The following is a 23,941-nucleotide window of genomic DNA, read 5'->3' on the forward strand; positions in this document are numbered from 1 at the left end:
TCGATGTGGGGGTTGTGCTGGCGAGCCACGGGTATCCAAGAATGAGTGGTTGGCCAGGTGAGTGTAGGAGGTGAAACTGGATGGACTCCTGGTGGTTTCCTGACAGCAGGAGTTGTCACAGAGACGGAGATATGAGTGACAGTGCCAAGATGATGCCCATCCAGGGCTCGTGCAGGAATGGGTTGTGTCAGTTGATGATGGTTCCACAGCCCGGTTGCTGTGCAAAGCTCAGGGTCCATGATGTTTGCTTCGGCTCCCGGAATCCTCAAGAGCGGCCAATGTGTGAGTCTTGTCAGAAAGCTGAAGGCGGAGATGAAGCAGGGTCTTTCGGATGGAGGGGAGACTGAAGGCTTGTTGAGCTCACCCGGATCTCCCCTACACCTGGTGAGCTGCGGCTTTTGCCGGTCAAGTGCAACACGGTGATTCTCGCCACCACAGTAGAGCAAAGGTTGGAGCTTAGACAGGCGCCGGCGCTCCTCTCGGGAGTCACAGAGGCACGGCCAATCTCCATGGGCTCAGGCTGATTGAGACGGCCCTTCTCCCTCCTCCCGGGTCCTGTATACGGCCGGTCAATCCCGACGGCCGAAGGTCAATGGCGGCATCAAGCGTTGGGCGGGTCATGGGAAACAAGCTGCGTCCTTGATATAGTCCTTGCCAGGCTTGGAGAAGGAGCTTACACCAGTGCCTCTGGGTTAAAGCGAGCTTTGACTGGCCAGAAGTACGAAAGTCAATGGAGAAGTCTGCCACTGTCCGGTGCCCTGACGGATGGTGAGCAGAGCTTGTGAAGCTTCGGCTGTTGGCGAGCCTAGGTCAAAGACCTTTTCTCCCTCCTCAAAGGCACTGAAGGAGGCACAGGCTGGGGTTTGCCGGTCGAGGTCCGCCGTTCCCCACAAGCCGAGCTCGACCGGGTGAGATGTGTGATGACCATACCCCACCTTGGCTCCCTCTGTTTGAGAAAGTCCTGGGCTGTAGTGCCAACTGGATTCGGCAGCTGCTCGAGAATGGTCTTACTTGGCTGGTTGCCATCAAAGCGTTCCGGGTTCCCAATCCTTGGTTCAGGAGCGTGGGGACCTGGTAGCAGCACTGCCGGGCCTGCAGCATTAGGACCTCCAGCGGAGGGATGAAGGAGTATCGGTGGTACAGGAACAAAAGACCAGGGGGGGTGCAGGTGGAGTAGCGCGGGCTTCGGAGTAGTTGCAGGGCTTGGGGCCTGGCTGTTGTTGCTGCAGTTGGAACTGTTGTTGCTGCTGGTTGAATAGCTGGAGAAGGGAAGCGATGTCGCCAGCCATCCGATTTATGTCTCCCTCAGAGCGTTCCAGTCGCTGTAGGCAGTCCTCTCTGGCTCTTCCTCCATCGTGGTCAGGGGAGTGCGCTGGGTCCATGATGGTCAGATCGTTCTGTCAGGACAGAAGAGGACCCAAAGCGCAAAAGTTCAAATTCAGAGTTCTTTATTCAAGGTTACAGGCGGAAGAGGAGTCCCAGGGGTGTCAGGGTCTTTCAGGGTCCTCCTGCTTGGGTACCTGTGTGCTCCGGGGGGTCACCAAATGTCCGAGGGTGTCCAGGCCAAGTGCTTAGTGTGTGTGTTCCCCAGTGATGGACGGCGGCGTATCGGGGCTGAGGGTGGTGAAACGTCTGGGCACGCTCATCTGGTGGTCGGAACCTGGGGGAACACACAACACAACAGTCAATATGAATGGCAGGCAGAAGTACAGATCAGGGCTGGGCAAATATCGTGGTGAGAGACAACGGCGAAGGCGAGATTACCGGGAGGGGCTGAATCGGAGAGTAGTCGAGGTTCAAGCAGGACTGGGATAGACGGGGCAGTGAACAAGAGGCAGTCGGGATCGGTATCACAAACAGGGAGTCAGAGCGCAACAGGCCGGTTACTGGTCGGGTTTGAAGGCGATCTGACAGGGCTTGGCTGAAAACCAGGTTGATATACTGGGAGAGGTAGTGGGGGAAATGCAGTTCAGCTGGCAGAGTAATGAGAACAAGAGTGAGGGCAGGTGGGAGCTAGTTAGGCTGAGTAGAGAGAGGGAGGTGAGCAGAGTGGAAGACCAATTGAATGCAATTAATGTTGCTACCAGGGAGAGAAAGTGCTCATGACACAGTCCCCTCCCCGTTTTTAATCGTGGGACAATAATAATAATAATGACAAACAATAGATACGTTTTTGTCTGTTGCATTACAGGATATCTTGGAATTCGCAATCTCGCTTTGAGCACTATCACTAATTCATATCACACTGCATCCTCACAGAGTGTCTTAAATGTCATTGCCTATCACCCTTTAAAACAATGACCTCCTCACTCCAACCATGGTAATAAAGACAAGAACCTACCTAATCTGACCGGACATCAGAGAGTGGTGCCTGTCTCTCTGCAGTAGCAGGCACTAGAGCATCCAACCAAGTAGGCTACACAGATGCTGAAGGCCACTCTGAGAGGCCTTGATAGGATACCCAATGGCACTCACTGCAGTTCGGCATTGGAGCTGGCAATCTCCGTCTGATAGCATCCAGCTGGCCGCCCCGTCTGTAATGGCGGCATCCTCTCTTTCTGACTTGGGTAGAAACAATGTGCTACTTTTAACCCATTCACCATTGAAATAGTCTGACTCCTAGTCCAACTGTTCCTTCATCGTCATTTCAAAAGAACTGAGAGAGAAAACAGATAGAATAAATCATTTCATTAACTATCTGAATTCTTGGTGATTACAACCGCTCCCCCACTTCATTTGTGAGAAGATAGTCCCTCGGAGACACAGAGTGAAAGCGAAGACGTCACTCCGCCCGTGGTGTGGTGGGGCCGGGCCGAGGGGATAAAGAGGGATTGGGACGGACTGGGAGGGAGGGATGTAATCCTAAGCACATAGGTTGACCTACAGATAAACGTGCCAAGTCAACGGCCACAGGAGTCTGTCAAACTGGGGGCCCGTCACTAAGACAGTTTGTCTGTAATTGACAGGGATCGAATCTGGGCCCCTGAGCGCCCCCTGATTATCCTCTATCATGGGCACAGCGGGAATTTCTATCTGCAAGCTTTACAAATGTTCTCAACAGCACAGCTTCATGTCACTCCTCTACTATCAATTAGCCACGTGCGGAATGTCAGTCACTTGTTATCCTCTAGCCAATGAGCACAGCAGAATAATGTAACGTCACCATGCTTGCTAAATAACCTATGGGCTTACCTGTGCAATAATCACCTTGCTCTCTTCTCACCAATGGCATACATCTTGTGATGTATTTAAATGATTGCTTACCCCTTGTTCCTTCACTTGCTGGCATGCAGGTTGAAGTGTGTTAGGTCCAAAATACTGGTCTAGGGTAATTCTGGACCTAATGGCACAGGAGGTTGAGCACTTGCCCAAACCCCAGAGTTGCTTGGTTCAAGCTTCGCTATTCCTCCTCAATTATTCAGCAACATTTAACGCAGGCGAATTCATTCACTCTTTATTTGAAACAATAAGTGTGTAGATGTGGGCCTACCATTATAGCAGTTAGTACAAGTGATGTACAAGCAAGTTCCTCTTTTTGATTCCTAACATTGAAGTATTGAAAAAAAACATATCCATGAAGATATACATATGGTGTATCTTTTTACTATATGGAGGCTTGTGCAAGTAGCTATGAGTACCTATATCAATCTATTCTGTTGTAATACCCTTAAATACTGCTTACAGATTAGCTCATATACCCTTATAGATGAAATGGAGTCAAAAAGTCACAAGAAGGAAAAACAGCTTACATTCAGCATTATAACTCCGTTACCATCTGTTCTCAATACTCTCCCGTCACAGTAGGAGTAAGAGACAGTAGTAAAGACCCTAACTGGATTTTCCAGGTTGAAGGACGTCCACCCTTACAGACAATGAGGTAACCTTGTCTTAGTTATCCCGCTGTCTTTCGCATTAGTAGAAATCTGCAGGCATTAATCTCCAATGAGAACCTCAACGGATATACTAGAAGGCGACAGTGGAAAGAAGCAATGGACATCCTCAATAATTGTTACCAGTATGCTGCTATTGTTTGTTACTAGAACCCAGAATTTTAACAACTTGAGCTCAGAGGCTGATTGAAATGGTGTGCGTTATACACCTATTTTAGAAGGAACAAAAATACATACATAACCCTGCCCACACTGTCTGTATCTCAATTATCCACACATACTCCACCTTCTATCCACACACATCACATTGAAAACATAATTTGAATCTCTCACACATCAAAAGTCAGTGTGAACTCTAAAAACCTGTTTTCACCAGGTTCATATAGCATTTACATGCCATAAAATAGTATGCTTCTCCCTCTCACTAATGTATTTGTTGGATATGGGGCCACATGGTCTATTATTCCAAGTGACACAATGACATGGAGCCATGTTGGTTCCAAAGGCTAAACCCAGGTTGGGGGATCAGTGGTGTGGTGTGGACTGTGTGAAGGTGTATCAGTGTATCAGAGACACACTATAGGGGGGATCATCATCTAAAGATGCAGTATAACACTTCCTATAAATACCTCTTCATAAAGCATTATAATGCCTTATGATTTATGAAATATACACTATAAAGCACAACATTGGTGCTAATAGCTGCTCATAGACATCTAGAACTACATTCAGAAACACTATGAGTAGGGCATAGCGTTTTATGAGGCAAAATATATATAATAATAAATGCCAAGCAGAACCTTTTTATCCAAAGCGACTTACAGTCAAGAGGGATTCCTTAACCATGCTTGGTGTACAGTGTGTGTGTGTGCGTGTGTATTGTGTGTGTTTGTAAGTGAGAGACAGAGAGAGACAGGTGTGTCTGTGTGTGTGTGTGTGTGTGTGTGTGTGTGTGTGTGTATGAGAGGGTCAACAGGGGGATGGGAATATAACACTTAAGGAGGACATATAATGTTCTATTTCCTAATGAGCTAATAGGGAATTATAAACTGGGTGGTTCGAGACCTGAATGCTGATTGGCTGACATCCATGGTATTTAAGCAATAAGGCCCGAGGGGGTGTGGTATATGGCCAATATACCACGGCTAAGGAGCTGTTCATAGGCGCGACATAACGCGAATGCTAGGGCACAGCCCTTAGCACGTGGTATATTGGCCAATATCACAAAACCCCCGAGGTGCCTTTTGCTATTATAAACTGGTTACCAACGTAATTAAATGTTTTGTCATACAGATGGTATATGGTCTGATATACCATGGCTGTCAACCAATCAGCATTCAGGGCTCGAACCACCCAGGTTATAACAGACAGTTATAAAACATGTATTTTTACTGCTCTAAATACATTGGTAACCAGTTTATAATAGCAATAAAAACACCTCAGGGGTTTGTGATATAGGGCCAATATACCATGGCTACCATGGTATATTGGCTCACAGGAGGTTGGTGGCACCTTAATGTGGGGAGAACGGAATCAGTGAAATGGTATCAAATACATCAAATACATGGTTTCCAGGTGTTTGATGACATTCCATTTGTTCCGTTCCGGACATTATTATGTGCTGTTCTCCCCTCAGCAGCCTCCACTGATTGACCATATACCACACCTCCTCGGGCATTATTGTTTAATTATAACACTTTGCTTAATAATACATTATGCTGCCTGCTCAGAATGCTTTACGAATGTAGATTTCTTTCTGAGCAGTTATGACACATATAATTATTGTTAAGTCCCTCCAGCATTTGCGACTGTGATCGAACATATTTAGCAAAATCAACAATTCCCTGCATATGTGAGGGCTTAAAACTTTGACCAATATGTGAGGGCTTAAAACTTTGACCAATCACCACACTATTACCCCAATAAAATAGTCAAATCACAGCAATATTACCGAAACTGACCGACCATAGCACTACAAAAAGAGGGCTCGCAATTTTAACCAATTACCATACTTTTATGGCATAAAATTGATAAATCAAGCCATGCACCGTCAGTGCGTTTCGTGACAAATTGAACTAAAATCTTTGCAAATTGGCATGAATAATGTTAGAATTGCAGCAACAAAATCAAGCATTATTGCATGCAACTATCACAGAAAAATACTGCGAAATCCAGGAAGGACTGATAATTGCATTATATAATGCAATATGCATAGCTCATAAGGCACAATAATTTGAAACAACTTACATTTTCTTAGCCCTGATTTCAGCCTGCACTCTCCACCATGATCCACTCTGTAAGAGAAACAACACAGTTATTGAACACATATGAAGCAAAGTGTAAACACACTGTGCCAAAAGTATTCCACATACTACCAGGTCTAATATAATCTTTAACTCACTTCAGCAACTTAAGATAATATCTGGGATCCATTAGACCGGCTGAGAGCAGTCACCCTGCAGAGTCTCCTGGGTGATTCTACCTCAAGTCCAGCTCTCTCAGGTAGGAGGGATTTGACCTCAAAACTTAAACCAGAGCAGCACAGCCATCCTTTGTGACTCCACAGCCTGACAGCCTACAGAGAGACACACAAAACAGCTGTCTATGTTGTATAACTCACACACAGCACAAAGCTCTTCCTGCCACAATTAGTGTTGGGGTTAATTTTAGAGTTAGGTTCAGGGTAAGCAGGGCCAGCTCTAGGCATAAGCGAAATTAGTCTAGCCAGTTATCTAAACTTGTAGTAATCATGGCCGAATACCGACCGGGCATGCAGGCTTGCACATACCCAAGGGCCTTGACCTCCAGGGGCCCCCATTGATTTTGTTAGTCACTCTCACTCAGATATCATTAACATGGTATAAGTCAAGGCAAATGTGTAGAATTGCAGGGAATTAGCTTTAAAACTGCAAAATAATCTCTCCACCATGGCAAAATAGGTAGAATTGCAGGAAATTAGCTTTAAACTACAATAAATATCTCTGCCCCATGGCAAAATGAGTAGAATTGCATGAAATGTGTTATAAAATTGCTAAATGTTCTCTCCACCCCATGGCAAAATGTGTAGAATTGCAGGAAATGTACTTTAAAACATAAATGTTTCTCTCCACTGGGCATTTTTATGTCTCTGCGTGCAGTTTGAAGTTAGTGGAAGGTCATTTCTGGAGCCATTGCTAATAGGGTTCCTATAGACTTCCAGTCATTGCGCTAACACTATTAACAATGGCTCTGATAAATACCTTCAACTACCTACAAACTGCAACAGAGACATATAAATGGTATTCATGAGTTCATCTGACTCTGGGTAATTGCCAAAATGTCACACTGTCCCTTTAAGATAACCATCTTGCAATAGTGTGCAACAGCAGCCTGCAATTCTGAGCATTCCTGCATGTGGGCATTCCTGCATCTAACATTTAATTGAGAAGGTTTTGGGGAAAGTATTTCTGTCAACCCAAAAGAGGTGTTATTATATCAACTGGCACACGGAGTGTGATAGACAAACGCAAGCATCACACAGGCAGACGGGCATATTGCTGGAAATTAAGTGGCTGATAGTTTGTTAGGTTTGACTTTTTGCCAATAGTGGCTAACCAGGGGGTAGGATAATGTCAATGTTGTGTTGATTAGATAGTAGCTGGGAGTTTGCGGTGGCTAATACTTGTGAGATTTGTTTATGACTGACTGTTTGACTGCGGTGGAACACTTAAAATTGCATGTACTTTCAGAATTTTTTTGGCGAGCTACTCATAGATGGGGCTACGAGCTACTGGTAGCTTGCGATAGACCTGTTGGAGACCCCTGTACTGTACCACAATGTAGACCTACGGTAAAACAAATTGATACAAATGATACCAATCATCATGACATCATTCTGCTAGGTAGGCCTACTCTGCAGTCAACATTTAATTGGGAAGGTTTTTGGGGAAGGCCTTTAGAAATATCTATTCAAACAATGCCTGATGACTGAATTGCACATTGCAAAGATTCAAGACTTCGACCAAACTTTTCAAAACCTGGTTTGCAAAGGCTACCCATTGTTGCCTTAGTTGGCATTTACTGGTAGATGCAGTATCATAAGTTGAAAGTCTACCGATGTCTTTCTTCTGAGAGCTGCTCCATGCCACAAAGAGTTGAGAGCTGCACTCTCTTGCTGCCTGATATGTAAAAATATACACAGTATATATTATATGTAGTATATATATATATTCTATTTTTACTGTAACATCCAACCACAGGAGGACTCAAGAGCCCACTCTCAATGAGTGTGAGACAGCCTGCTGCTACCAGCTGCCACTCTGCTAATCATCAGATGGGGAAGGAGAGGTAGGGGCTCACGTGGGTAACTGGGGGCCCTGACTTGATTGGGTAACTGATTAATAAAATAAAATAAATAAACTGCATAATAAATACTGTGACTGGTCAATTGTGTGAGTCAGGCTGGGCCCAAGCCCGTAGGGCTGCTTGAGATTCTTCAAAGTAGCCACACTTTGCCTTGATGACAGCTTTGCACACTCTTGGCATTCTCTCAACCAGCTTCATGAGGAATACTTTTCCAACAGTCTTGAAGGAGTTCCCACATATGCTGAGCACTTGTTGTGGCTGCTTTTCCTTCACTCTGCGGTCTAACTCATCCCAAACCATCTCAATTGGGTTGAGGTCGGCTGATTGTGGAGGCCAGGTCATCTGATGCAGCACTCCATCACTCTCCTTCTTGGTCAAATAGCCGGTGTGTTTTGGGTCATTGTCCTGTTGAAAAACAAATGATAGTCCCACTAAGCCCAAACCAGAGGAGATGGCGTATCGCTGCAGAATGCTGTGGTAGCCATGCTGGTTAAGTGTGCCTTGAATTCTAAATAAATCACTGACAGTGTCACCAGCAAAGCACTCCCGCACCATCACACCTCCTCCTCCATACTTCATGGTGGGAACCACACATGCGGAGATCATCCGTTCACCTACTCTGCGTCTCATAAAGACACAGTGGTTGTAACCAGAAATCTCAAATTTGGACTCATCAGACCAAAGGACAGATTTCCACCGGTCTAATGTCCATTGCTCGTGTTTCCTGGCCCAAGCAAGTCTCTTCTTATTATTGGTGTCCTTTAGTAGTGGTTTCTTTGCAGCAATTCGACCATGAAGGCCTGATTCACGAGTCTCCTCTGAACAGTTGATGTTGAGATGTGTCTGTTACTTGAACACTGTAAAGCATTTATTTGGGCTGCAATCTGAGGTGCAGTTACTCTAATGAACTTATCTTCTGCAGCAGAGGTAACTCTGGGTCTTCCTTCCCTGTGGCGGTCCTCATGAGAGCCAGTTTCATCATAGCGCTTGTTGGTTTTTGCGACTGCACTTGAAAAAACGTTCAAAGTTCTTGACATTTTCCGTATTGACTGACCTTCATGTCTTAAAGTAATGAGGGACTGTTGTTTCTCTTTGCTTATTTGAGCTGTTCTTGCCATATGGACTTGGTCTTTTACCAAATAGGGCTATCATCTGTATACCACCCCTATCTTGTCACAACACAACTGATTGGCTCAAACGCATTAAGAAGAAAATAAATTCCACAAATTAACTTTTAACAAGGCACACCTGTTAATTGAAATGCATTCAGGTGACTACGTCATGAAATTGGTTGAGAGAATGCCAACAGTGTGCAAAGCTGTCAAGGCAAAGGGTGGCTACTTTGAAGAATGTCAAATATAAAATATATTTTGATTTGTTTAACACTGTTTTGGTTACTACATGATTCCATATGTGTTATTTCATAGTTTTGATGTCTTCACTATTATTCTACAATGTAGAAAATAGTCAAAATAAAGAAAAACCCTGGAATGAGTAGGTGTGTCCAAACGTTTGACTGGTACTGTATATACTGTATATATATTTCCTTCGGGGGGCCTATAAAAAAAATAAAGCCATGAGGCCTGTGATTTCTTAATCTTGCCCTGTGCTTGACAGATGCTATTCTGCGAAATTCGCCAATGTGTACACTACTTTGATATGCATCAGTTGGGATTAAGAAGAGAGTATATGCAGTGACGTCATTGGCCTGGGCTTCCAGGGTTTCAGCCCCGGATGTTTTTGTCTTCTTCTTTGTTGGGCTTTTACGGCGGACTGCATCCAAAAAGTTGTATTGCTGCCACCAGCTGTGCGGGATGAAAATAAAAGATCCCAAAAGACAACAAATTATGTAGATAGAAATACTCATACTGACTACCAGAAAGACACTGAACATGGTCCTTGCCTCTACTGTTAAAATCAATAATCCCATGTCTGATCCCTACACAGGCTCAAGGGGGGTGGCACATCTTCCGTCAGCCAAAAAGCGTTGCAATTCTTCCGTGGTGAATTCCTGAAGCCCCAGATAATTTCCTGCCACAGCCACAGATGCCCCCTTGCTACTTGAACCGTGCAGTTTATCACAGTTGCAATGAACACCACAAAATCCACTTTCTTTACATACAACATGTCTTGTTCTCTTAGTTGACAACGTTCACTATGGGCTGTAAGGGTACATCCACAACCATCTCCTCAACACTAGTGAAATAAATAAAAATAAATAAATAAAAGCAGTCTGATATGAGTTTCCATAACCACACATCACTTACGCTATTCAGTATGACATTTTTTTTAGTGACAATAATAAAAAATACAATATATTGCGCTAGGCGTGCAGGCACTGCAAGAAGCCCCTGAGTGACGCGGTGCCTGCTGTGAGAGCAGAACACCCAGAAAGTCAAAGTGCAGCAGCAGCAGAGTTAGCCACAGGTTTGTGCAGGGTTGGTGGTAGCTAAGTAGCTAGTCTCCTTCAGCATAAGGGTTGGCTAACGCTAATAAGCTAGCGTTAGCACTCAGCATCCTTAAGCTATTGTGTGTCAATCAGAGTTATTTAACCTTTTACTGCAGTGGGCTAAATCAGGGTCACACAGTGTTTCTTGGTAGTCATAAACAAATCTACTTTGAAACAAAAGGATACACCTCATACACATGGTTATGGCCTTAAAAAAAGAAGACACGTACCATGTCAGAGTTTAAATGTCTTACATTTTGAGTTTGCATCCCAATATTACACTTTACAGTTGAAGTCGGAAGTTTACATACACTTAGGTTGGAGTCATTAAAACTCGTTTTTCAACCACTCCACAAATTTCTTGTTAACAAACTATAGTTTTGGCAAGTCACTTAGGACATCTACTTTGTACATGACTACAAGTAATTTTTCCAACAATTGTTTACAGACAGATTATTTCACTTATAATTCACTGTATCACAATTCCAGTGGGTCAGAAGTTTACATACACTAAGTTGACTGTGCCTTTAAACAGCTTAGAAAATTCAGAAAATGATGTCATGGCTTTGAAGCTTCAGATAGGCTAATTGACATCATTTGAGTCAATTGGAGGTGTACCTGTGGATGTATTTCAAGGCCTACCTTCAAACTCAGTGCCTCTTTGCTGACATCATGGGAAAATCAAGAAATCAGACAAGACCTCAGAAAAAGAAATTGTAGACCTCCACAAATCTGGTTCATCCTTGGGAGCAGTTTCCAAATGCCTGAAGGTACCACGTTCGATCTGTACAAACAATAGTACGTGGTATAAACACCATGGGACCACGCAGCCGTCATACCGCTCAGGAAGGAGATCCGTTCTGTCTCCGAGAGATTAACGTACTTTGGTGCGAAAAGTGCAAATCAATCCCAGAACAACAGCAAAGGACCTTGTGAAGATTGGGACAAAGATCGTCTTTTTGGAGAAATGTCCTCTGGTCTGATGAAACAAAAATAGAACTGTTTGGCCATAATGACCATCGTTATGTTTGGAGGAAAAAGGGGTTGCTTGCAAGCCGAAGAACACCATCCCAACCGGTGAAGCACGGGTGGCAGCATCATGCTGTGGGGTGCTTTGCTGCAGGGAGGGACTTGCACTTCACAAAATAGATGGCATCATGAGGAAAGGAAAATTATGTGGATATATTGAAGCAACATCTCTAGTAAGTTAAAGCTTGTCGCAAATGGTTCTTCCAAATGGACAATGACCCAAGTATACTTCCAAAGTTGTGGCAAAATGGCTTAAGGACAACAAAGTCAAGGTATTGGAGTGGCCATCACAAAGCCCCTGACCTCAATCCTATAGAAAATGTGTAGGCAGAACTGAAAAAGCGGGTGCGAGCGAGGCCTACAAACCTGACTCAATTACACCAGCTCTGTCAGGAGAATGGGCCAGAATTCACCCAACTTATTGGGGAAGCTTGTGGAAGGCTACCTGAAACATTTGACCCAAGTTAATCAATTTAAAGGGCAATGCTACCAAATACTAATTGAGTGTATAAACTTCTGACCCACTGGGAATGTGATGAAAGAAATAATAGCTGAAAATCATTCTCTCTCCTATTATTCTGACATTTCACATTCTTAAAATAAAGTGGTGATCCTAACTGACCTAAAACAGGGACTTTTTACTAGGATTAAATGTCAGGAACTGTGGAAAACTGAGTTTAAATGTATTTGGCTAAGGTGTATGTAAACTTCCGACTTTAACTGTATATACATCACAGAAGACTGAAATATAACAAAACCGTTTGACATTACATTTAAAAAATGTTGATTCATTATAAAATTAGTGAAGAATATTAATAATATTCCACCCATGAGGCTACTAGAGGGCGATTTGGTCATTTGACTGAAGGAAAGCGGTCAGTTTGGCTCGTTGCACAGGTCAAGTCTATGTTTGAAGTTGTTGAGGGGTTTTTGGTAATACACTGTAGATGTATGTAGATGAGTGTTCCAGAGTAGAGAGACTCACAATAGCAACTAGAATTGAGTACTGGCAGTGTCTGCTGTGGCAGGTGGAAGGTGCAAAAGTCACCTGAAAAATATCTAATCTCTCAATATTCGAATCTTTCAATGTTCATCTCAAAGTGCACCAAGTTCATGCATTTAGCTGTTGGAATTCCTTTTTTTTTTGCAGGGGAGAATGTCCCCGGAACCCCCTACTGGCTTTGGGCTAAGCCCCAATGTCTTCAAATCCTAGAAACGCCCTGAGTATACGCAATGCCCACTGAGGAAAATGTGGGAATACGGTGTACACCTGCTTATAGCTTCCACTACACCACTGGTAAGTCCTGAGTCCTACAGGCTGTTGTCTCTCAGCTCCAGCTGAGTTTGGTGAATGCAGAAGTGTGGCCAGAGCTGTACAGCAACCCTTCATCAGACCACACACTGACCTAGGCTGCCATAGGAAGGCAGTTAAAAGAAGCACATGATAACTCAAGATCATGAAAATAGTTCACACACAATGGTAGTAGCCTGTTTCCAATAACCTTTTTTATTTGATAACTGTGCCAGCAGTGTTCTGGACATTTCATTTCCTTTAAGGCCTATGTGAAATCGTAGGCTATGTATAGTCTTTAGAACAACTTTGAGTCATGTTTTCTGCGTATTGCTTTTATTCCAGCCCATCACCAACACACACGATTCAAATAATAAATTGATGATTTTACTCTTCAGTCTCAATGATGTTTAGCTGAATCAGGTTAAAAACCGAAAGAGCAGGAACAAAAGCCTGCACACTCAGTAGCTCTCTGGGACCGGAGTTGGAGGAACCCTGCAGTGGGTTTTGAGAGAAATTATACACAGTACTCTTATTCCCTCTAGTGGTTTATCATAAACTCCTCTGAGAAAATAAATTATTCAACAGAATTCTCAAGGCTGTTTCTTTCATCGTCAGTGATAGATAGACAACAATATTTTGTAATATCATCAGTCAATCCCACATATCATCAATCTCACGATGAACCCCAGGTTGTGTTTAGTAGGGTCAAAACCATAGCAAAATTTAAAAATTATATTACTTACTTACTACATAAATTTGTCCAATAAGTAATAACCTCCCGTTTCAAAACGTTTTCTCCTACTGAACACGACCGTGGTCATTGGGTAGCTCTAAAGATTGGCAGACAACCATTAGATATCAACAGAATACACAGGCATACACCTCAAGGTAGTAAAAGTGATCTATAGACACAATTACAGTCTGAGTTGACTGATCTACACTCATAGAAACAAAGGCTTAGATTTGTGCTTGGAAGGGGTCTTTTGTACCTTTTAGTTATGAGGTAATAATTGTACCCCAATTCATACCTCAGATAGTAACTTTCTTATACACAGTGCATTCACAAAAGTATTCAGACCCCTTCTTTTCCCACATTTTGTAACATTACAGCCTTATTCTTAAATGGATTAAATAGTTTTTCCCCCTCATCCAATCTACTACACATTACCCCATAAAGACCAAGCAAAAACAGGTTTATAGAGACATTTAGCAAAAAAACACAAAAAAAACCCCAGGAAATATCACATTTACATAAGTATTCAGACCCTTTACTCAGTACTTTCTTAAAGCACCTTTGGCAGCAATTACAGCCTCGAGTCTTCTTGGTGTATGACGCAACAAGCTTGGCACACACCTGTATTTGGGGAGTTTCTCCCATTCTTCTCTGCAGATTCTCTCAAGCTCTGTTAGGTTGGATGGGAGCGTCGTTATACAGCTATTTTCAGGTCTCTCCAGAGATGTTCGATCGTGTTCAAGTCTGGGGTCTGGCTGGAGCCCTCAAGGATCTTCAGAGACTTGTCCCAAAGCCACTCCTGTGTTGTCTTGGCTGTGTGCTTAGGGTTGTTGTCCTGTTGGAAGGTGGAACCTTCGCCCCAGTCTGATACTGAGCGCTCTGGAGCAGGTTTTCAGCAAAGATCTCTCTGTACTTTGCTCCATTCATCTTTCCCTTGATCCTGACTAGAGTCCCAATCCCTGCCGCTGAAAAACATCCCCACAGCATGATGCTGTCAGCACCATGTCTTCACCGTAGGGATGGTGCCAGGTTTCCTCCAGACGTGACGCTTGGCATTCAGGACAAAGAGTTCAATCTTCTTTTCTTCAAACCAGAGAATCTTGTTTCTCATGGTCTGAGAGTCTTTAGGTGCCTTTTGGCAAACTCCAACGGGCGGTCATATGCCTTTTACTGAGGAGTGCATTCCATCTGGCCACTTTACCATAAAGGCCTGATTGGTGGAGTGCTGCAGAGATGGTTGTCCATCTGGAAGGTTCTCCCATCTCCACAGAGGAACTCTGGAGCTCTGTCAGAGTGACCATCGGGTTCTTGGTCACCTCCCCTGACCAGGCCCTTCTTCCCGATTGCTTAGTTTGGCTGGGTGGTCAGCTCTGGGAAGAGTCTTGGTGGTACCAAACTTCTTCCATTTAAGAATGATGGAGGCCACTGTGTTCTTAGGGACCTTCAATGCTGCAGACATTTTTGGTACCCTTCACTAGATCTGTGCCTCGATATGAGTCCTGTCTCGGCGATCTACGGACAATTCCTTCGACCTCATGGCTTGATTTTTGCTCTGACATGCACTGCCAACTGTGGGACCTTATAAAGACAGGTGTGTGCCTTTCCAAATCATGTCCAATCAATTGAATTTACCACAGGTGGACTTCAATCAAGGTTGTAGAAACAGCTCAAGGATGTGAATGGAAACAGGATGCACCTAAGCTCAATTTCGAGCCTCATAGCAAAGGCTCTGAATACTTACAATACCAGTCAAAAGTTTGGGCACCTACTCTTTCTTTATTTTTACGATTTTCTACATTGTAGAATAATAGTGAAGACATCAAAACTATGAAATAACATGTATGGAATCATGTAGTAACCAAAAAAATGTTAAACAAATCAAATCAAGTTCAAGTAACAGACACATCTCAACATCAACTGTTCAGAGGAGACTGTGTGAATCAGTCCTTCATGGTCGAATTGCTGCAAATAAACCACTACTAAAGGACACCAATATGAAGAAGAGACTTGCTTGGGCCAAGAAACACGAGCAATGGACATTATACCGGTGAAATTTGTCCTTTGTTCTGGAGTCCAAATTCGAGATGTTTGGTTCCAACTGCCGTGTCTTTGTGAGACGCAGTGTGGGTGAACGGATGATCTCCGCATGTGTATTTCCCACCGTAAAGATGGAGGAGGAGGTGTGATGGTCTGGGGTGCGTTGCTGGTGACACTGTCTGTGATTTATTTAGAATTCAAGGCACACTTAACCAGCATGGCTACCACAGCATTCTGCAGCGATACGCCATCTCATCTGGTTTGGGCTTAGTGGGACTATCATTTGTTTTTCAACAGGACAATGACCCAATACACCTCCCAGCTGTGTAAGGGATATTTTACCAAGAAAGAGAGTGATGGAGTGCTGCATCAGATGACCTGGCCTCCACAATCCCCCGATCTCAACCCAATTGAGATGGTTCGGGTTGAGTCAGGCGGCAGAGTGAAGGAAAAGCAGGCAACAAGTGCTCAGCATATGTGGGAACTCCTTCAAGACTGTTGGAAAAGCATTCCAGGTGAAGCTGGTTGAGAGAATGCCAAGAGTGTGCAAAGCTGTCATCAAGGCAAAGTGTGGCTATTTTCATTTGTTTAACACTTTTTTGGTCACTACATGACTCCATATGTGGGCAAACATACAAAATCAGCAGAGGATCAAATAATTTTTTCCCTCATTGTATGTAAATACGCCTCCAATGTAATTTCACAATGTGCCTTGCCTTTTCGAGTGAGTTTCTATGCGAATGTTATTATTAAAAAAATAACTCTTTATAACAATAAATTACATATCTCATAAGGCCTTATTTTGCAGACTAGTTTTACCCTAATATAGTGGCCTTAGCTCAAATGGTTTACAGGCCACATCAGGCCTGCAAGTGGGTTGCAAAATACTGGTAACTTTACAGATTTCCTGCTTATTCCCTCCCGTTTCCAAGAATCTTCCAACCGGGATTCCTGGAAAACCTGGGAATTTTGGGCATGTTACCAGAATTTTGCAACCACCTGCAACTCACATTATGATGGCATGGAAAGTGATGTGTAATTATAATCAGAACCCAGCCAGAGTTAGGATATCCCCAAAAATGTATTCACCCACAACCTACATTCAGAATGGGAATATTATGAGGAGACTACCTAAACCATTGAAACTGGAACAACCATTTCCAGTAAAGGGTGTAGAAAATGCAACTGATTGCATTAGTTTAGGAAAAATATGTTATTTATCTTTATGTAGCATAAGATTAATCAATCGATCTACGTTAATTTAAAATCACAGATATTCAAAACAACTGAAAAAGTCAACCTGCAGTAGAGCATGCTGGGAAATATTTTTATTATAATGATTATAGTACAAATTTGACTTTTACAGTATGACCACAGTGACAAAGCCATTAGTTCCTTTTAAGTGGCAAAAATTCATCATTGTACCTTATGGTGGGTATTGAGGGTACACAAAATACAGTAGGTTTGTATCCTCGAAAATCTGAAATGTAGCTTCACCAGTAGAGTGTGATGATTGTATATTTTATATTCAAATATAGGGTACAAATGTACCATTATACTAGGTTATCTGCACATATACCCTAAAAGGTACTGAACAGTACAATGCGAGTTTTTATGTTGTAAAGACCAGGGGCGCGATTAGCAGGACGCAACGTTTTGGAACGTTCAGATAGAAATAGCTATGTGGAACAAACATGCCTCTCTAACATGTAGAATAAGGGAATCACATCGGCTCTATTCATGGCATTTCTATCTGCAACTGTTCGAGAACGTTTGGCAACTGAACATGCCCCAGCTGGCCATATTACACGTCATGATTGTTTACTCTCCCTTTAATTAATAAAACTGATGAGAGAAAGGGGTTAAAAATCTAGCGCGCTGTAGCGCAGCCCTCAGTATCTCTGCTTGGGAACAGCCCCCTGGAGAATTCATACAAAAACCGATACGATCCACGTAGAGGTTCAGACTCACAGCAATGTCCATTCCTGATGGAAAAAAGCTGAGAAGGACAGAGGAGCTTCACGGCTTCAATGTGACACACAGCATCAGGTGATTTTTATTGATTTTGTTTCACATCAAAACTGAAAAGATTATCAGTGCTGTAGAATAACATTATAATATTCAGCCCTGTGTACTCTAGTGATTACAGTCATTTTCTCCAGGTAGAAGTTTGCGTTTATTAACATCAAAGACAGAGAAGAAGGCGGCAAAGCAGAACCAAGGCAATTAAGTGGAGCAGCTATATAGAGCGGTGGGAACTCCAGCTAAGACATGCGTAGTCTGATCCCCATAAAGAATCACAGTAAAGAAACACCAAGCCTGGTCCCCGGATCTGTTTGTGCTGATCAGGCCATGACAACAACCCATATTGTTGGCTGTTGAGCACAAACAGATCAGGGATCAGGCTAGAAAACTTTATTCCTCCTTGATTTCAGTTCTAACACAAGCACCACCACCTAGGTCCTATGGAATCCATGCCAATAGCGCCACACTGTCATTTAAGGTCAACATTTGAAGTTGAACATGAACTGTAGCCTACTGTGGGAAGTCACTGCAACTTCTCACGTTGAGCTTGAAAACCACCAACATCAGTCATGGGAAAATCTAATCGGCACCATTCGGTTTGGGTTGGGCAACTTGGACAAATGTTTCCACCGTTTTGGGTTGCGCGCCTGCTCTGTCATGATTTGGAATCGGGCCTAAGTTTAGAAAGGCTAAGGCTGACGGACTACTGCTAGTGTTCATCCCACGAGCGTCCTGACTGAGCTGCTGGACCGGGTTGTCATGGTTGCCATCATAACAGGAAGTGGCGGCAGAGTGGTGGGGGGGTATGCAGAGCATTCAGTGAAGTCCCACCGTCTTTGTGGCTCTGACGCAAGACCACCCATTGTCGACATGCCCCTCTTAAAATGAGCCCGGCAGCATGAGGCATTGTGGGATAATATGTGGGGAGGTCGCTCTTGTAAAGGGCCATCCTTGTAAAAGACTAGACAGTTGTGTTATGTCTGGCGGACCGGAGATCTGTCATACAGTCTGACTGTGACTGTAGATGGGAAAAGAGAGGGAGAGAGAGGAGCATTGTGTCTCGCACTTTAGTCATTAGCATGTCATAGGCCAGGACGTCCCAAATGGCCCTATTCCTATATATTGCACAACTTTTGATCAGAGCCCATGGGCCCTGGTCAAAAGTAGTGCACTATATAGGAGAATGCCATTTGAGCGCACCGGTATGGGGTGACGATGGCCTCTGGGTCTTTTGTGCCATTCACCGCCTCACTTCATTTGCATTGTAGAGAGCAGGGGATAAAAATATCATGGCACTCTGCGGGGATGTGGCCTGTGAGGATCGATTTAAAATGGACTCTCTTAGGCGTGCTCTGAGAGTTGCAGACAGAAATTGTACAACAACTGTATAGAGATGCTTCTTGAGATATCCTCAGACTTAGAGTACAGCAGATTGACATAGTTGATTCAAGACAAGTTGAAGTGAGCGCCTCAATGCATCATCTGTGAACAACGATGCTGTTCATTGTGACAATTTCAAGAAAGGAAATAGTCTGGTTAACCATTGGCTATTGTCAACAGAATCCTTTCACCTTCACTACTTCCAAGCCTCCATATACAGTTTCCTACGTGTAAACATATTGCGAGCTCTACGTATAATCAAAAATAGTATATCTTTACACTATGTACACAGAGTGGACGGCTAATCGGCTATGCCCGTGATTTGTAGTATCCAGTCTAATAGCTATTTCGGTGGGTGAAATGGAATGTAGGGAGGATTTCTACTCTTATTTACAATTCAGGAGACACTACTGATGATGGGACGGCTACATCAAGCTTTAAGTTAATGCACTCTAGTTGTTGTTGTTTAAGTCAATGGCACAATGCTGTTTGAAAGGCAAGTGGTGTGATAAGCGGCTGGTTCCAGATCTATTTGTGCTGGCTTGCCAATGACCATAGGAGTCGGCAAGACAGCACAAACTGAGCTGGGACTCGGTCTAGTGAGGAGCAATTGCAGGGCTGAAGAATCTACAGTATTACTTGAATCATCGACCATTTACGGTCAAGGAACACAATTACATAATGTCAAGTAGTACAAAAATCAGGGAGATGACAACATTCACAGTAGAAAAGTCAAGGATTACAAAGACGATTATTGTGACAAAATGCAGAGACAAACAACACCATGTTGGGTGTTACTTCAGTCTGAAGAGCTATATCTTCAATGCTGGTCTTCATAGCATTAGCGTTGGTCTAGCTATAGCATAAAAGCAGGACAAATATTTCCATTGTGTGCACTTCTACTCCTGCTAGAATGGAGGCGTTTATCAAGAGCATTTAGAAACATTGCTTGTTATTGATACATAAATACAAATGTCAAAACTACATGAAAATACATTGCATGACAAAGAATGTACACCTTCAGATGTACTGTATTCTAAGAGGTAAAGGTAAAACTTTTCAGTGGAAACACATACCAAAGGACTAACTGGAGTATCATAAACAGAGGATAATGGCTCAAGAACTTTCTGTACTTGCTAATAGTAACAGTTAATGTACTTGATACAGTACACAATAGGATACCCGATTCAATCAAACCCTGACAACCAGGTTTCCAAAACAAGTGAAAAACAACAACTTCATTGCATTAAATTCAAATATAGTTCAGTTTCCTAATGTCTGACTGCACATATTATTTTGTCCAAGACACTGCCATCAACAATAATGTATATTTAACTTAACCGGAACCTGGATACCGTTGGATTGAATAGGGCCTATGGGCATTTCTTTTATGCCTTATTTTATTACTATTTTCGCAATGTCAAGTATAACCGAGGTATAACTTCAAGTGGAGCAGAAAGGAACTCAGTGGCCAACTGCTGAGGAGTACAATGACACTGGAGAGCAGGGTCAAAGAATTCATTAATGCAAACGGAAAAATTCTGTCCGTTTTTTCAGTCGTTTCGTTTCTAGTGAATAAGGCCCTGAATAGTTATTTTCACTATTGTCCCATCCATAGTATCTGAGAGGACACTGATTGGACCAGCTTTTTTTTTGCCAATTCCAAGTGATCCCTGTTGGATCAGCCTCAGACTCAAATTAGTGTGAAGCAATAGAAAAACAGAGCGATATTCAGTGTAGACTCCAGGCTACTGTATAGTATGGCTGTGCAAAGGAAAGTAGAGAACCACAGAAATCAAAAGTCATAATCACAACAGCAGCAAGGCAGCGCTCCAAAGCTCATACCCTGAATGAAGACACTAACACAGTCCCCAAAATTGTCAAGCTAATTAGCAGCATTCAAACATGTTCAGTAGTGGTTTTTCAGTAACACTTCATTTTACAGTCACTGTTACCAGGTTGTTACCAAGAAAGTACTTGTTAAAATGGTAATTATCTAATAATTGCATAGTAATCACACTTCAGTTTCCGGATTCATTGACACACGTTGCCTCTATGTACCATTTGGTAATAGTAAATTACCAATAGTGTTGAATTCTTTGAGAGTGAAAGTAAAAGAAAATCCATCCCATTGTTACTACCACATAGTTAAGTAAATACCAATCTTAAAATGTGCTGTTTAAAAAAGCATGATCATTTTTCTTCTAGTTAGACATATTCAATTTACAGATGTACATACAGTTTAAAGACCACAATGCAGGCAAAAGAAAGCTCCTATGAAAAAAGGGGGGTTTTGCCATTTGTCAGATCTGTCTCTCCCGTGAAGAACTAAAAAACAAACAGAGGGCTCATGAAAAAAATACTCTTATCTACAGAGTGGCTACATACAGTACATTATATATTTTTTGCAGTTCATATAATAAGTGTTGGCGGAGCCCTGTACAATGACTTGATATGGATGAGTTGGGGATGTCTTAGAGTACGCTATTGAAAGAGGACACAAAATGTCAGTCTACAGTATGTGGGGGAAAACCATAGTACATTTCTTCTGCCTCTCTGGCTCCAATCTGAGCTCCACCATATTTGAGTTCTACTTCCAGGTGGGCTCGGTGGTCTACATGACGTGCTGGATTGGACAGATTTCTCAGAGAAGCTGCTGTTCTTGCGTGGCGCTGCGAGTGGGTGGGGCGAGGCGGTGGGGGGGTGTCGCTGCGCTGGAGTGCCGCCCGGCTGGCGCCTGACTCTGCACCCTCTGCAGACCACCCGGTGGGCCTTCTCCTCCCCCCTGAGGTGAATGCTGCCCCCCTTTGGTAGGAGGTGTGGTTGTGGCGGCGGCTGGAGGCCCGGCGGGTGCTCTGACTCTGGGAGCTGCTCGGGACAAGAGGGGCTCCTGGAGGGTCGCGGGGTTGGGGGAGTGGGGAGCAGTTCTTCTTGGTGGTCTAGAGGAGAGAGGCCCAGTGTTGCGGGCCCAGCCAGGTGGGGTGTGAGTGGTTTTTGGAGCTGTGGGTAAGGTGTCTTGGGAGGCCTTCACGCCTCAGAGGGGTGCTAACCTGACCATGGGCCTGAGCCTGGGCAGCCAGGGCTCTCATGGTGGGGCTTGACACATCTTCTCCTCCGGCGGTGGCTTGGGCAGGTTCCTCAGCGGCTTGGCGCTGGGCTTGCGGAAGGAGGGCTTTCGGCGGGTTGAGGTCACGTTTCCAGCCAGAGAGCCCAGCTCCCCTGGGATTTGGTCTCCTCTGGGAGCAAGCTGGAGTAGCGGCGGGCCTACCTGTCTTCTCGCTCCGCCCCCTAGCCGCGTGGTCTCTTGTCGCGGAGCGGCTGCCTGGGTTCTGCACCCTCAAGGCCCCGGCGGAATCTCTCCACCCGCCTGGCGTTGCTGCCCAGTCCGGCTGAGCAGTGATGGGCACCACCTTTCGCATGCCCTGGTTCTCAGTGGTGGTCAACATTCTGACGCCGCGACCCACTCCGCTGTTTTTGACTTGTCTTGGCTTGTGTTGGTTTAGGGCTATATCTTTGGCAGCTTTTCGCCCACCTGCCTACCCTCATGATGTCCCAGCTATCTGTGTCCCCCTCTTTCGTGGTGACAGGCTGGCCAGGATGGAGTGCATGTTCGTCTGTGGACTTTGATGCCGACAGCTCTTTGGTGGAGCGGAGAAGGATGATCGTTGTGGATGTGGAATCAAAGTTGGAGTTGGAGGATAGCAAGCTGGGGTCTCGGGGATTCCCCTGGATGTTGTTGCAGTCAGTGTTTTTTCGTCAGGGACCAATCCTTCCCTCATTAGGCGAGCTTTCGATCTCTCAGAGTAGTCAAAGCGCTACGGAGCAATTCGTTTCTGTGCAGTCTAAGATGTAGAACACCCCGGTTTCGTATTGGAACGGAGGGGTCAAGAGGAGAGGCGGCGTGTCGCAGGTGGTTGAGGAGGCGGTGCTGCTGTGCTCCTCTTCCTCCTTCTTAGGCGAGCCCACCACAAACTGAGAGGGGCGTCATTTTACCTTTACCGCCGCGGGCTCTGGCCTATTTTCAAACTCTTTGGACAAGAGGAAGTATCTTAAATGGTATCTTTGAGTTCCCCTCTCCAAGTCCGCCACCACCACGTCTCCATAGTCGACAAAGTGCATGTGATTCGTGTTATTGTTCGGACTGGGGAGTTCAGCGGTTGAAGTCCCAAGACTAGCATGTGCCTCTCCTTCAGCGTTCATGTGTGCCGTGGCCTCGCTCTGGGAGTCAAGCGTCTTCTGAAAGGAGTTCACGGTTGCTGACACGATCGAGGCAGATGGCTTCCCTCGGATATGAGTAGGTAGTTATTGTGTGCTATCTGGTTCCTCATTGGCATTAAAGCCTGTGGAAGAGTACCTGGCAAAGGGGCTGATGGTCCGTCTTGGCTGTTCGTGACGTGGTTAGCATCTGCCGCCCGTTCCCCAGCTCGCGGTTGTCGTCCTGGGACACAAGCCACGGGGCGGTTCTCCGTTGGAGAAGTCTGCGGCCGGAGCGCGGCAGGCTATTGAACATTGGCATAGTCTGCTGGCAGCACCAACGCCTGCGAACAACTCCAGGCCCGTGGCTGGCGTGGCCTGGCGGCACCCGGTGTGGCGGTGGCGGCGCTGGCCGAACGACCCCCAGGGGGCTGTGGGGGGCTGGCAGGACCTTGCTGGAGGAAGTCACAGGCCCTCCTTGGTGAGCATGTCCACTTTGTCGTTCTCGCTGCTGCTGGTGATCGCCGTTACGAGCGCCGCGGCCCTGCCGCCCATCGGAAGTCAGG

Source organism: Coregonus clupeaformis, chromosome 5, assembly GCF_020615455.1.
Source record: "Coregonus clupeaformis isolate EN_2021a chromosome 5, ASM2061545v1, whole genome shotgun sequence".
In the NCBI taxonomy this organism is placed as follows: domain Eukaryota; kingdom Metazoa; phylum Chordata; class Actinopteri; order Salmoniformes; family Salmonidae; genus Coregonus; species Coregonus clupeaformis.